Source organism: Chaetura pelagica, unplaced genomic scaffold, assembly GCF_000747805.2.
Source record: "Chaetura pelagica isolate M959 unplaced genomic scaffold, ChaPel_1.0 scaffold80, whole genome shotgun sequence".
Taxonomy (NCBI): domain Eukaryota; kingdom Metazoa; phylum Chordata; class Aves; order Apodiformes; family Apodidae; genus Chaetura; species Chaetura pelagica.
The window spans coordinates 635,997-650,334 of NW_009951946.1; the positions used below are offsets into that span (position 1 = coordinate 635,997).

At 40.2% G+C, this 14,338-nt stretch overlaps 1 protein-coding gene across 1 annotated transcript in view; it reads right to left on the bottom strand.

Moving 5' to 3' along the window:
- SH3KBP1 (SH3-domain kinase binding protein 1) overlaps positions 1-9,123 on the bottom strand; it is a 196,044-nt gene extending 186,921 nt beyond the window's left edge. Inside the window, exon 1 of the mRNA XM_009997142.1 lies at positions 8,968-9,123. The gene's annotated coding sequence lies outside the window, so the exon portion shown is untranslated. The remainder of the gene's footprint in view (positions 1-8,967) is intronic.
- Positions 9,124-14,338: the final 5,215 nt, after the last annotated feature.

A 14,338-nucleotide genomic window follows, 5' to 3' on the forward strand; every position in this document is an offset into this window, starting at 1 on the left:
CACATCCTCTGAAAGTTCAGTGCACAAGTCCAAATGACCCACTAAAAACATATAGGCTGACAATACAGGAACTGGGAAGCTTCCTACACAGAACTGCAGAGCCATCAAGAACTATGAAATGCAGTGCTCAATCCTGCAAGAATTGCTGCATGTAAGCAAATGTATCCTCCTGGTTATTCCATCAACTTCAGTGAACTATTTGTACAGGGAAGTTCTTTCTGTACAGTAGTTTTTAAAGGATCTACCTTCAGCTTTTCAGCTAAGAAGGTTTTGAAGTACATATAATCTTTCCTTCAGCAGAGAAAAATACTGCTGATATATCAGAGCAGGCTACCACAAATCCTAACTCCATCCAGGACTTCAGTTTAGCTTTAGCACTCGGTACATTCACAAAACACTAGCAGCAACAAACCAGTTTTTTACTTTGAATTAACTGTCATTATTTTTTACAATCTGTCCATGAGAACTAATCAACTCAAATTCATAGTCATGAGCCTTCAGGTGCCTTGATCACAAAGCATTATTAATCAACTGAAGAAGCTGTGTGGGAACAGAGGAAAACAATTGAGCATATGTCCTTTCATATATGTGCAACAGTACATTTCAGGTGGTTCAACTTCTAAGTACTTTTTTTCCATGAAAAAAATTCCATATAAAATATCCCATTAAATTTCAGAAAGCTCCTCTAAAATGAACGCGAAGTATTAAAATTTTTTCTGAAAGCTACACTGAGATGTATACGCAGCTTTTTGGTGGGTGAACTTTAGATATTTTTAATTCAAAACAGTTAGCATGTTAGTGCTGAATTACAGGCATTTTTACATCTATATTTCTCTAATTCAACCCCCAAAAGGAGAAAAAATCAGGTCATCTTAAAAAGATTTTAAAATTAGGAATAGGTTACATTGTGTCTTTGTGCTTGATAGTACAATAAAATGGAGACATGGGACATTAGGGAAGGATAAATAAAATACTAAGATTTGCATTTTGCCTTCTTCTGTCTATAGTAATATTAGGCATTCATTAGGCCAGTGATCTGGAAATGGCTGTACGGTATGAACCAAGTCTCTAAAGTGCCATGGCCATATAATGCAGACAACATGACCACAACTTGCAGTAAGATGGGCAGTCTGCTCACATGCTAGCAAAGTTCTGGGGGTAGCACAATAAGGAAGCTCAGGACAAGAGAACAAAACCCCAAAAGGACTCTTAAAGCAATCAAAAAGCTGATAAACACAGCTGCCAAAGAGAAAGTTGGATGACATGATGCTCTTGGCTCCAAGTAGGAAGAGAGTAATTTCCAAGCAAAAGGATAAAAAGTATTTCAATTTGCTTTTGCTATTTACTTTTTAATAAGTAACTACTGACAGATAAATCAGATGGCCTAAGCTAAGTTTCTTCCCTTCCACCCCTCCCCACCTCCCATCACAACCATCAGCACCAAGTATCTAACACTGAAGAAGGAATCTGAAGTCAAAGTGAGTAAATAACATCCTATGACATTATGATAGCTTTCTGTCACCTTTATCTTTTCCAAGGGTAAATGAGTGACTATAGTGTCTATATATAAACAATACTATCTTTCATATGGCTGAGACAGAGCCAAAAAATGAGGATTAAGAGACTCACATATACTCTTTCCAACTCTGAAGAGGACATGTGCAGATCATAAACCTAAACTGCTGTAATATATTCTATCATGTTATAATTTTACTAAAACCACCAGTGAAATTCTAGTAGAGTAAATAATTAGGTGACAGAAGGAAATGGGGAACGCTTTAAGGACTCTTTCTCCACCATGAGCTTCCAAAATATGTCTCAAAAGATTCTACAAAGGAATTGCAACACTTACAGACACTGAATACAAAGATATCTAATCAGTCAAATACTACTTCCAATAGCAAATAATGCAAATAGTTTGCCATTCCGGCTGATTCCAGTTGATGCACTTTAGAAAAGCATAAAAGATAGTACATGAAAGCTGTTAAATGGTCTACACAATACTTCAGTAAAAAAACAGCAGTTTTGTACATAGAATTAAAACTCAAAATCAACAAAGAGAAAACCCAAACAAATAAAAAAAAAAAATCAACACCACTAAACAACCCCCTCGACATATACACAAATACTTACTGTTAATGAATTACAGTGTTTGATCATGACAGAACTTAACAGTATCATTAAGACATGACAGTAGCAGTTAGAACAGCAAGTCTTAGAATCACAGGCATCCAGAATACTGTTTCTCTTACATTCTTTCTTACACACAGACATTAGAAACAGGAAAACCAGATAATGTTCCCTAAAGTTAAGAGAATCCATCTCAGGGCTATGTAATCAAATTGCAAGAAAGGTAGAAATATCAACAAATATTCTCACTCTAGCTTCAAAGAACAGCAGGACTGATGCACAATTTAGTTTCGAGAAGCTTTGCTACTGTGTTTTAGGATTTCTAACAAGGTTTCGGTCCAGTCAGGAAAAATCAGATACACAGTTGTACTCTCTGTAAATCTAGAACTGTAGAAGTACTTCTTGCATAACACTCATATGCAAATCCTGCTAAACACCTCTACAGACTACCTACACAGAAGTTTCTCACAGCGGCCTGCTCCAACAGTAAAACAATTACCAGAACAAGTGTAAAAATTAAGCAGGTCAAAATACATGGATTACTAACATACCCACCCACACACAAACAAGCTACAGAGACAATAAAAATATTGGGAGCTTGGAAAGTCGCCAGGGAAAAAAAAAAAGAATTTTACTTCAGGGAAGAGAAAATACAAGGGCAAGAGACCTTCTCTTTGCCACCTGACCTTTTGGCACTAAGTCAGAGAAATACCACCAACCATTTAATCCTGCCAATTCTGTAATTCCTTATGGAAACCACTTTAAGAGGTTACTGCCAAAACCCTACTGACTTCCCTCTAACACACAGGTCCAAATTATAATATATAAGGAAGTTCTGAAGAAACAGAAGCTGCTTTTGGAGCCTCAGAATGCAAAAAAAAAAAGAAGTAGTGTTTAGTTTCTTTTTTCACCACTTTTTAATTTACAATTTAAACAGCATATTTTAAAAATAAATACTCTTAGGTTTTCTTCAGAATACAAAAGACAAACCTGAGCAAAAAGAGGTAGAGTCTCCTTAGTATATCAATTTATACTGCCTACACTTAACTTTATCAGTGAAGCAGTATTATGTTTATTTAAATAAGAGTATTTCTTTTTGTTTTTAACACCAGCAATTACATTGCATATTTAAAAAATATATTTTGTTTTCAGACTTTTAAAGTCTCACCAGTTCTATCAATATATAATTACAATTAAGCCACTGCCTCTTCAGAAGGTTACGTTTTATTAATAACTTGCTGCAATATAAAGTACTAATCACTCCAAGCTAATAGAAACCTTAACACTGAAGCTTCACATTACCACTTGTCCACTGCATGACTGTCACACGCATTTAAAACCCTCCCACTTTTCTGCAGTTTTAAAAGGTTCACATACTGCTTCCCACAAAACACTCAACAGCTGACAGCCTCAAAAAGCAACCCTTCTTTCCTCCCTGTGTCCTCCTTCCATTCCCAGTAACCCCCACCTCAAAGCCTAGCATCAAAACATATCCAATAAATTGGTCACCACAGGACAGCCAACACCACACTTGCCCCCACAACAAACATACGGGATCCATCCTGCTGACTGCAGTGAGCACGGCACAGCACCCTTCCCATTCAGCCAAGAATATCACCACTTCCCTATGACAGGGAATAGGAATGGGAAAGCGTCTCTGTTGCTGCCAGGGAGTCTCACATCACTTCCAGGCGAAACACCCAGGGCATCTGCCTCTCTGGGAGCTCCCTCACCTCCGCTGAAGCCAGACTAACAGGTTGAGGCGTGACATTATTTGTAATCATGCCCTGGGCATCCAGGACAGCCCATTCTGCTGCTGCTGCTCTTCCCTGAACTCCCTTCGAAACGTAAACACTGGCAAGTCAGAGGCTATTGATTGGTGCAAGAGCATCTTGGTGGATCCGTGCCTTTGGGGGAAAGATGGGCTGGGAGAGGAAGAAAGTCTTCATTTTATTAGTTTTGGTCTCACCATTGTACAAGTAATAACAGCAGCAATAATAAGTAATAACTCATCAGTGATGCTATGTTTCTTCCCACAACATTTTAATTGCTTGTTGACAGCAACAAAATCTCAAAAAGACAGCATTTTCACATAATGGAACCTATCTGAAAGTTTCTTTTACTAATTACATTATCTTGTATTTCACCAGAAGGATAACTACCTTAATAGTCATACACAGAACTTGGAATAAGAAACTAGTGATCTTGGCTCTCATTCCCAAGATGACACAACAGGATGCCACAATATTTCTTAATAATAAACATGTAGAAAGTCTTTCCAACAAAAAAAAAGCTCAGTAATTGAATTGCAAACTCTGGCCAACTATGTGTAAAACCTCTATAATAATTCACTTGATAAAGTAAGTTATATTTTCAGGTACAAACAGAAATAACACCCCTTTCCCTAGTCTGCATAGAACCTCAGTGCCTCGGCAGATGCCCCAACTTTCAGAAGTGACTACTTAGGCAAGGCTGACCCAGATGTCATTTAATTAATAGTACTCAGGGTACTTAGAAGAGCAGTGAAGGCAGTAGGAACCTTAAAGCCCTGAAGCGATGACAAGTGCACAGTGGCAAAGCAGGAAGGAAGAACAAGAGGAGCTGGTCAGCTCTCTGACTTTACAGGGACCAAGTAGAAGCCAAAGGGCCGGGGAAGCAGAAAGCACTGCAGGAACCAAAGTGTTCCAGGACATGGGGAATACTTTTTGCACTCCCAGAAGCCAAACTGTAGATGAAAAGCCCCCTGCATGTGTACAGGGCCAGAGTTATAACAGGTTTTAGGAAAGCACTAGGAATGGGTAGGGGGGTTTGCAGGGTGCATAGCAAGCACAAGGGTCTCAGCTTCACTCACAGTTCCCTGCAGCCTCTGATTGCTTGTGAAGATTAAAACCAAATAAACAAAACATATAGAGAAGAAAATTAAATCATAAGCAACAGATAATGATCTCCATGGTGTACCTATGATTCAGCATGAACATCCCTGACATCCTACAACTAATTTGCACTATTCAAAGATTGTATTCTGCTTGTGCAACAAGAAATCCAGGTTGCTGTTCTGACTTGAGGCAGCAGCATAGTCACAAACACCCCTTGCCCTGTTTCATTGATTCTAAAGCCCAAGCTATACACTATAATCTCAAAAGTAACTACCACCACATTTCTTGCTAATTTTAAAATAAATTTACCTCCCAATTCTGCTTGCAGTATCAGCAACTGCTCTGGAGTACAAACAAGCCTGAAGGTTATCAAATGCAGCACATTCAGTTTACCAGTATAACATTACCCAATGCCACACAGAATTGGGTTTGTAAATTAAAACCAGCAAGCATGGCTCTGCACCACAGTTTCCTGCTTCCTACATCTTCAACTGCTATCAGCAAAATCTAACTGTCACACACTAATCTAACAAAGTTTTACACTGCAGAGCATGGTTAGACAAGGAATTTGTTAAAAAAAAAAAAACACAACACAAATCTCCTAATGCCATTTAAAAAACAAAAAACAAAAAACAAAACACTAATATGCTTCACATCATCCACATTTACTTTATTTTCTGGTTATTAAAGTAAGACTTTTGGATTTCAAGTTGAAGTTTCAAGCTAGAAAGATATCAAAGACCAATTTTATACCATGCAAATAACCTACATTGGAATCACACCTGCTAACTCCTCTCTTTCAACTGCATAACTGAGAAGTAACAACCAAGAACAGTACATAATTATCATGCTTCTATTTCTCTACTTGAAATACTGAAAGGAAACAAAGACAAGAACAGGATATGCATTTCATACATTTCTTACAATAAATTCAGCATCACTAACTAAAGTAGGTATCTACAAAAGCTGACAGAGGTAAATCAGACCTTAAAGAGGGACCAAATAATTTTCTCATTTAGACAAACTTGCCCCACAAAATCTAAGCGACCATAGCTACAGACTATGGCAGTGAAAACAGAAAGAGAAAAGAAATTTCAAATACCTCATCTGTTACACCTTGCATATTGAATTGCAGAGCATATGAAGGGTATGAATCTGTGGGGTTTTATGTCTGTAGGTATAAAAACACAAAAAATTCCGAGCAGTTGTTTTGCAGATTCAAGAACAGGAAGCACCTCTGATTCAACTTCACAGTGAAAGACCTCTGAAAAAAATAACTGCACATGTACTGCACACATATCATTGCTACCTCCCCTTTCCTCTTTCTTTTTCACATCTGTCTTCAGACAACTCCTCTTCAGTGGTCCATCAGTTTACACTTATTCCATGAAATTTAAAACCACTTTTGCTGCAGGCAATTCTAAATGTCTTTTCCACACCACAACCTAGTACTCCCTTGAATGTTTTTTTTTTAATTTATTTTCTTAAGAAACACTTTGTATTAATGTATTTTCATAATAATTCTAAGATTTTGCATTTTCCTGATTTTTTCATTTCTGACTTGTGTATCTTTTCTTCCAAACTCTTTTCTCTTCAAACTGCACTTCCAGTATCTTTGCACACATGCTAACTGAGACGATTCAGGCTTCTTTAATGTGTCAATTCAGAGGTTCAATTCAGCCCAAACATCCAATTTTTGCAAAACTCAACATTTTCTCTGGAATTTTGTAATGAATTTATTCAAAATAAAATTAAATCACAGGAAAGAAAAGCTATTTTCCCTAAGAAATTATTTCCTCCACTTGAAGGTAGAATGTAAAGTACCTCAAGAATTTCATTAGTCATTTTTACCTCTGGATAACCTTCTCAAGTAATTACTCTTACAACCAATTCTGATAAGCAATAGGAATTTGGAGTTGCATTCCATCTACCACTCATCTGTAGCATCCCTTTCTGCCTCCCTCTCTTGCTGACACAAGAGTAAAGCAATGCAGCATGAATTGATTGCTGGTGAATTCAAGTCTGCACAAACTTGTTAAAAAAATTTCCATGACTGAAAGAGAAAGTTTATAATTATTTATAATCCTGGTGCACAGAATTATCGCCCTCAGCCAGTTTTCTGATGAGACTGCTGTTCTGTTTGACCATAGCTCTCCACATAAAAGATTTACACAAGAAAAATTAAAGAAGAATAATTTTCACTCAAAATACTCACAAACTGTACTTTTAGGAAGTTTTTATCTTCCACTCCACGTTAGCTAATTTAGAGAGGAAATAGCCAGCTATGAAAAACACATTTGACTTCGTGTTCAAGCTGAGAACGAGGCAGAATGTATTGTGGTTTTTACTTCTTTAGAAAACAATCCTCGTTGCTGATTTTTTTACAAAAAAAGGGAGAAGGAGAAGCTAAGACCAGGTAGAGATGTTTTACGAGAACACAAATTCCAAAATATTTATTATTGTTTTAGAGGTTTCTATTGAGGAAAAGCTATTTATTTTTCAATTGTGTGACAGGATGCCACAGTCTGAAGTCATTTTGGAAAGAAGAGGCCTTGAAAATGATGTACTAAGGGTAAGAACTTCCAAACTTTCCTACTTAGATTATGGTATTTTCATAACAGAAATTCATAGGTCACATTAATTTAGGACAGTAAATCCAATGCCTCCTAAAATCAGAAGCAGATTTCAAATACCAGCCAGGAAAAACCCTAGAGGAAGTCTGCTTTTGTCCCACAGAACTTGACAGTTCAGAGTTCAAGCAGAAAAATATTATCCATGTATAATGAGTCCCAAAATAGTTTCTTCCTCCAACCTCAAAGTGTGGATTTTCAGAGATTAACAAGAAACAAGGTATTACTTTTCCTCCTTCACTCCCTTTCACCCCATTGAGCCTGTTACTTCTTCGTAATCGTTGCCTCCTGACAGACATAGAACTGTTCTTCCTTCTTGGCAATGACAAAGATTAGGATGTATGTTTGTCCCCACGGGAACCCGTGAGGCTCCCCTGTTCCATTTGCCACTGAACCACTTCCCCAAATTACCTCAACATATGCAGCATTACTGAAGCAAAATTAAACAACTTCATTATGTGTGTATGCCCAACCACACAACAGGCTCACACAGAAGAAGAAAATAAAGAAAATAAAAGACATTTACATCCTTGGAAAGGGGAAAGTTCCAAAGACTCTCTGAAGCTGCAGTAAAAGATTAATGTAAAACCTATTTATGTAACTGTAATTCTTTCTCTCTTTTCCATAGTGGAAAGCCAAGTTTATGGAGGTTTATAGACACTAACAGCCTAGGCCTGCAATGACAAATCAAGGAGGCCCAGAGGTACCAACAGCCAGTTGCATACATGCAGGCACACGCACGCACACACACAGACACCCATTTTAAAAGATACTAATTTCTAAAACTTTGAATGGCTTTCCTAAAACCAGTATTACTGCAAGGTATTTGGTACATTACATGAAATACAAATAATGGGTTTTTGGGGGGGGGTTGTAAGTTTTTATAGGCAACTGCTTGGAAAAATCCACTTTAACTATTCTCAACTGGTTTAGCCAGGAATAAGTATTCACAAAAAGCTTCTATAAAACATAAGAATGCACCCTGGAGAAGTAGTAGAAGTTACAGAGGAGAAAAAATATTGCAAATGCCATGACATCCAAGTTCTTCTAGGAAACATACTTTGTTCGCAGACCATACAGTCAAACAGAATCACTGAACAGCACAGAAATGTAGGGGTGGCTACTTTTACTTTGAGGATATCAAAATTCCATGGTCTGTGCAAGTAAGTCGTATTTTCTTTGTAACACAGCCACAATAGAACATAGTATTGCAGTATGTTATGGGTTTGGATATAATAAGTAATATGATATAGTGGCCGATATTTAGCCCAAACAGCACAGTACACAAAACATAAATACACAACACAAGAACAGTTCCACTTTGTACTCACTCTTACAAAGTTGTCAGGGAACAAACCTCTTCTGCCTTTGAGCTGTCCTTCCCACCAGCCTCCATCATCTTTCTTGATATTGGTGATTATGTCACCTACAGTTATTGTCAGCTCATCATCATGTTGAGCTTTGTAGTCAAACTCCACTATCGCCTCCACTAGAAGAGAAACACACATACACGTAATTATTGACTACATTTAAGTTTCCATGCTTTTGAAAGAAATAACACGGATCCAATTATGCATTCTCAGTGGAAATAAGAAATACAACTTAACTAGGAGAACACCTCAAAGAGGCAACATGAAACGGTAACATTTTATGGGTAACTGCTACAAGAGAGGCCAAAGGAAACAAAACAAAACAAAACACAGGAATGCTCATCATGGTTAAAGCAACAAATGGTAGGCATTTTTCTTTACTGTTTACAGTAAAGTACTGTTTACAGTTTCCTGTTTACAGGAAATTAATTTGGGATGCTTCAACAGTATCTTCCCTGGCAGCTTTACAAAGCTTATTTTTATTTATTGAAGAATTTTTTATCTTTTGTTTGCAGGACTTCTAAAGAACTTCATTTCTGGAAAGGTTCTCAAATCCATAAGCATCCTAAGCCACTGTGCTTACTCTGCTGAAGACATCACTATTAACCTAAAGAGTATTTAACAATAATTTTTTGCATCACGCTGAGTTTCACTGTTGTTTATACAGAAATGCAGGGCTTTACAGCATGAACATGCTCTCATATGGTTGCATCAAAGGGAGAAAAAATTACTTTTGGCTGTGATTGTGCATCAGAGGATCTGAAGATTAAATACTCCTACTGATCTGGATGTCTGCTATCAAACAGAAGTGTGCTTGCTACCATTGTATCGTGTGTCTGTCTTCTCCTGGAAGAATTTCCTCATCTCATGAAACCATGCCCACATCAAATTCCCCGTTGAGAAATAAGGAAGTCATAAAGACAGAAAAAATCCTTTGGACAATCAAAAATAGCTGACCTCTGATATTCAAATATGTAAGCCACAGTTATATTTGGTAGTTTGTCAAATATCTACTAAGACGAGCCAGATTGGCAAGGTCGAGGATAGTCATATACATAAAGCCTTACTCCTGCTTTCTTCAGTGTCATACCACACCCCAGGATGTTCCACCAGCCATTTAGCACTTCAACCATCAAACAGCAAAATGAGAACGAGTAACAGGCACCTGCTTCTGCACAAATGGCTGTGCTATGTAAACCCTGCAAAATGTGGCCAGCAAACAAACAGTGCAGCTCACATAGCAAACTAACCATTGCATCGCAGACAGTAGAAAGGTTCTGCCTACATAACAGAAGCCCTGAGGTCTAAAATTAATTAAGCTGACAGGAAAGCAGAGTTATTCCTTTCCACCCCCAAAATGTCACACAGGCACAATGCTAAAACATCTCCCTGCCTCCCACAGAGCCTGCAAGTCATAGCTACAATAGCATGTTGAGTTTCAGATACGTCCCAGACACAAGGCTACAGATGATAATATTAATCTATCGCTTCTTCTGTGAAGCCCACAAAACCAGTTCACTTGAGGCCTGCTAAGCTACATAATGCACATCAAAAGAGAAAGGGTGGTACTGCACATTAACAGCTCACATGCAAACAGAACTTAAAAAGTTTACCACTGAAACTTCATTGAAAAACCAGCGTCATTCAGGCCTGGAGGGACCCTAGGTTGTTAGTTCAGTTTCCTGTTCAAAGCAGGACCTTCATTGTCTACTGCCAAGACGAGTCTGGCTCTACTTTCTCTACCCCACCACATCGTGTATACAGACACACTGATAAGATTGCCCTGAGCCTTCTCTTCTCCAGGCTAAACAGACCCATCTCTCTCAGACTCTCCTCAGACATCAGATGCTCCAATACCCCAGCCATCTTCGTGGCTCTTTGCTGGACTTCCTCCAGTATCTCCACCTCTCTCTTGTACAGGAGAACCCACAATCAAACCCAACACTCCAGATGTGCCTCCCCAAAAAGGAGGAGAAGGATCACCTCCACCTGCTGACAGCCCTCTGCCTAATGCAGCCCAGGAAGCTAGGAGCTGCATTTGCTACAAGCATACATTGCTGCCTTGTAGGCTACTTGATATCCACCAGAATACTGGAGTACAGCATCCAGCTCCAGCGCTCCAAACAGAAGAAGGATGTGGACCTGTTGGAGTGTGTCCAGAGGAGGGCCACGAAAATGATCAGAGGGCTGGAGCACCTCTCAGATGAAGACAGGCTGAGGGAGTTGGGGTTGTTCAGCCTTAAGAAGAGGAGACTTTGGGGGGACCTTATAGTGACCTTCCAGTACCTGAAACAGGCCTTTAAGAAGGCTGGGGAAGAACTGTTTACCAGGCCATGTAATGACAGGACAAGGAGTAATGGTTTTAAGCTAGAAAAGGGTAGATTTAGGTTGGTCATAGGGAAACAGTTCTTTAATATGAGGGTGGGGGATCACTGGAACGAGTTGCCTAGAAAGGTGGTGGAGGCCCCAGCCCTGCAGACATTCAAGGTCAGGCTTGATGGGGCTCTGAGCAATCTGTTCTAGTTGGAGATGTGCCTGCCTACTGTAGGGGGGGTCAGACTAGATGACCTTTAGAGGTCCCTTCCAACCCAAGACATTTTATGATTCTACACCCAAGGTCTCTCTCACCAAAGCTGCTTTCTAGCCACTCAGGCTCAGCCCCTACTGGTGCCTGGGGCTATTACTCTCCAGGTGCAGCACTTGGCAGTTTCCATTGCTCACGAGGATCCTGTCAATTCATTTCTCCAGCCTGTTGAGGCCTCTGAATGGCAGCACAACCCTCTGGTGTGTCAAACTCTCTTTCAGCTTTGCATAACCTGCAAACATGATGAAAGCACACCCTGCTCTCTCATCCACGTGATCAGTGAAGATCTGAGCAGCACTGGCCCTATTCTCCAACCCAGTGGCACACCGCCCTGACTGGTCTTCAGATGGAGCTCATGCTGCTGATCATAATCCTCTGAACCCAACAGTTCAGCCAGTTCTCAGTCCACATCACTGTCCATTTACCCAGTCAGCACTTCAGAAGTTTATCAAAGAGGATGATACAGAAGACAATATCCAAGCTTTGCTGAAGTCAACATAAACCATGTCCACTGCCCTTCCCTCCTCCACCAAATGAGTAATCTCATCATAGAAGGCTAACAGATTGTTCAGACATGACTCCCCCTTAATAAATCCATGCTGGCCACTCTCAACCACCATTTCTTGTCCTTCATATGTTTGGAAATGCCTTTCTGGATTATTTGCTCCACCATCTTCCAATGGGTCAAGATGAGGCTGACCAGTATAGTTCTCAATGAAAAGGATGCTTCTTGCTCTTCCTGAAGACAGGATTTACATTTGCTTTCTTCCAGTCTTAAGGAACCTTTCCTGAACCCAATGCTCTTTCAAAGACTATCAAGAGCAGCCTTCCAGTATCAGTTAGCTCACTCAGCACATACCCCACCCAAGCTATGGCCTTGCACATGTCCAATATGTAAATATTCTCTAACCTGATTCTCCTCAACTGAGGGTACATCTACCTTTTCCTGGACTTTCCCACTGGTTTCAGGGGTGTGGGATTGCTGAAGACCAGCATTACTACTAAAGACAGAGGTGAGTATGGCAGAGTACCTCCATGACAAGGTTCTCATTCCCATTCATCAGCAGACCCACACTTTTCCTAGACCTCGTCTTGCTGTTTATGCACCCATACAAACCTTTCTTTTTGTCTTTCACATTTTTAACAGTTTCATCTGGGACAGAGTTAATTTTCTTCACATCACCTTGCATGGTACTGTTTTAGATTTGTGACCAAAACGGTGTTGATAACACCCCAATGTTTTAGCTATTGCTGAGCAGTGCTTACACAGCCTCAAGGTCTTCTCTGTTCTCTCATGCTGCCCCAACAAGGAGCAGGTTGGGGGCGTGCAAATAGTTGGGAGGGGAGGCAACTGGGACTGCAGACCTCAACTGATCAAAGGGATATTCCATACCATATGACATCATGCTCAGCAATAAAAGCTGGGGAAAAGAAGGAGAAAGAGGGGGCATTTGGAGTTATGGCATTTGTCTTACCAAGTCACCATTATGTTTGATGAAGCCCCGCTTTCCTGAAAATGGCTAAACATCTGTCTGCTGATGGAGAGTACAGAATTAATTCCTTGGTTTGCTTTTTTTTTAGCATGAGCAGCATTTGCTTTACTTATGAAACTGCCTTTATCCTAACCCAAGGGATTTTTGCTTTTATCCCTTTAATTTGCATCTCCATCTCACTGTGAGTGAGAGTGAGCAGCTGTGTGGGGCTGAGCTGCACACTGGGGTTAACCCACAACATCCCTCACCACATTCAACTCCAGGTGGGCTTTGGCTTTCCTAACCCCATCCCTAGACACACAGACATTCTACCTTCCCATTTCAGGCCAGTTCTTTCTGCTTTCACCCTCAGTACTCTTTATGTTTGATTTTTGTTAGGGTGCGCTTGTTCATCCGTTAAGGCATCCCACCACCTCTGCTTGTCTTTCTGCTTGTCAAGATGGACCATTATTGAGCTTGGAGGAGATGATCCCTGAAAACCAACCAGCTCAGCTGGATCCCCTCTTCTGCACAACTGTCTCTGGTGGGATTCTTCTAAGCAGATCCCTGAAAAAGACGAAGTATTCCCTCTTCAAGTCTAGGGTTGCAATCCTGCTTTCTGCTTGTTGCCATCCTCCTCTCTGGATAATGTCCTTTACCATCTCATGGCCAGTGTAGCCAAGACTGCCCTCAGCCATCAGATCCCCAAACAGTTCTTCCTTGTTTGCAAGTACAAGATCCAGCAATCAAAACACTCATGATACCTCCTGGACTGTTCACACTCTGGGCATAAGCAAACTACTCTATCCCTCCAGGATACACCAGGGTGGTTGAAACCCTCCACAGGGGCCAGGTCCTGTCAACATGAGCCTTATTCCAGCTGACTGAAGAAGGTGTTATCAACTCCTTTGTTGCTGGTTAAGTGGTTTGTGGAGACACCCACCACAACATTGTCCACACTGGTCTGGCCTCTAACCCTAACCCACAAACTCTCAAGTGGTTCATCATCTATCCCACAGCTGAGTACCCTGCACTTCAGCTGCTCTGCTGCATGAAGATTAACTCCCCTTTCTTGCTCACCTAGCCTGCCCTTCCCAAAGAACCTGCGTCCATCTACTGCAATATTTCAGTCCTGCGAGCTATCACATATATTCATGAATCATAACTCTGCTACTGCATGCAGATATGTAATTACTCTTCTTTGAACCCCACACCAACTGCACAAAAGCACCAACATTTAAGAGAAGCAACCAGACATGCCGATTTCCCAGAAAGA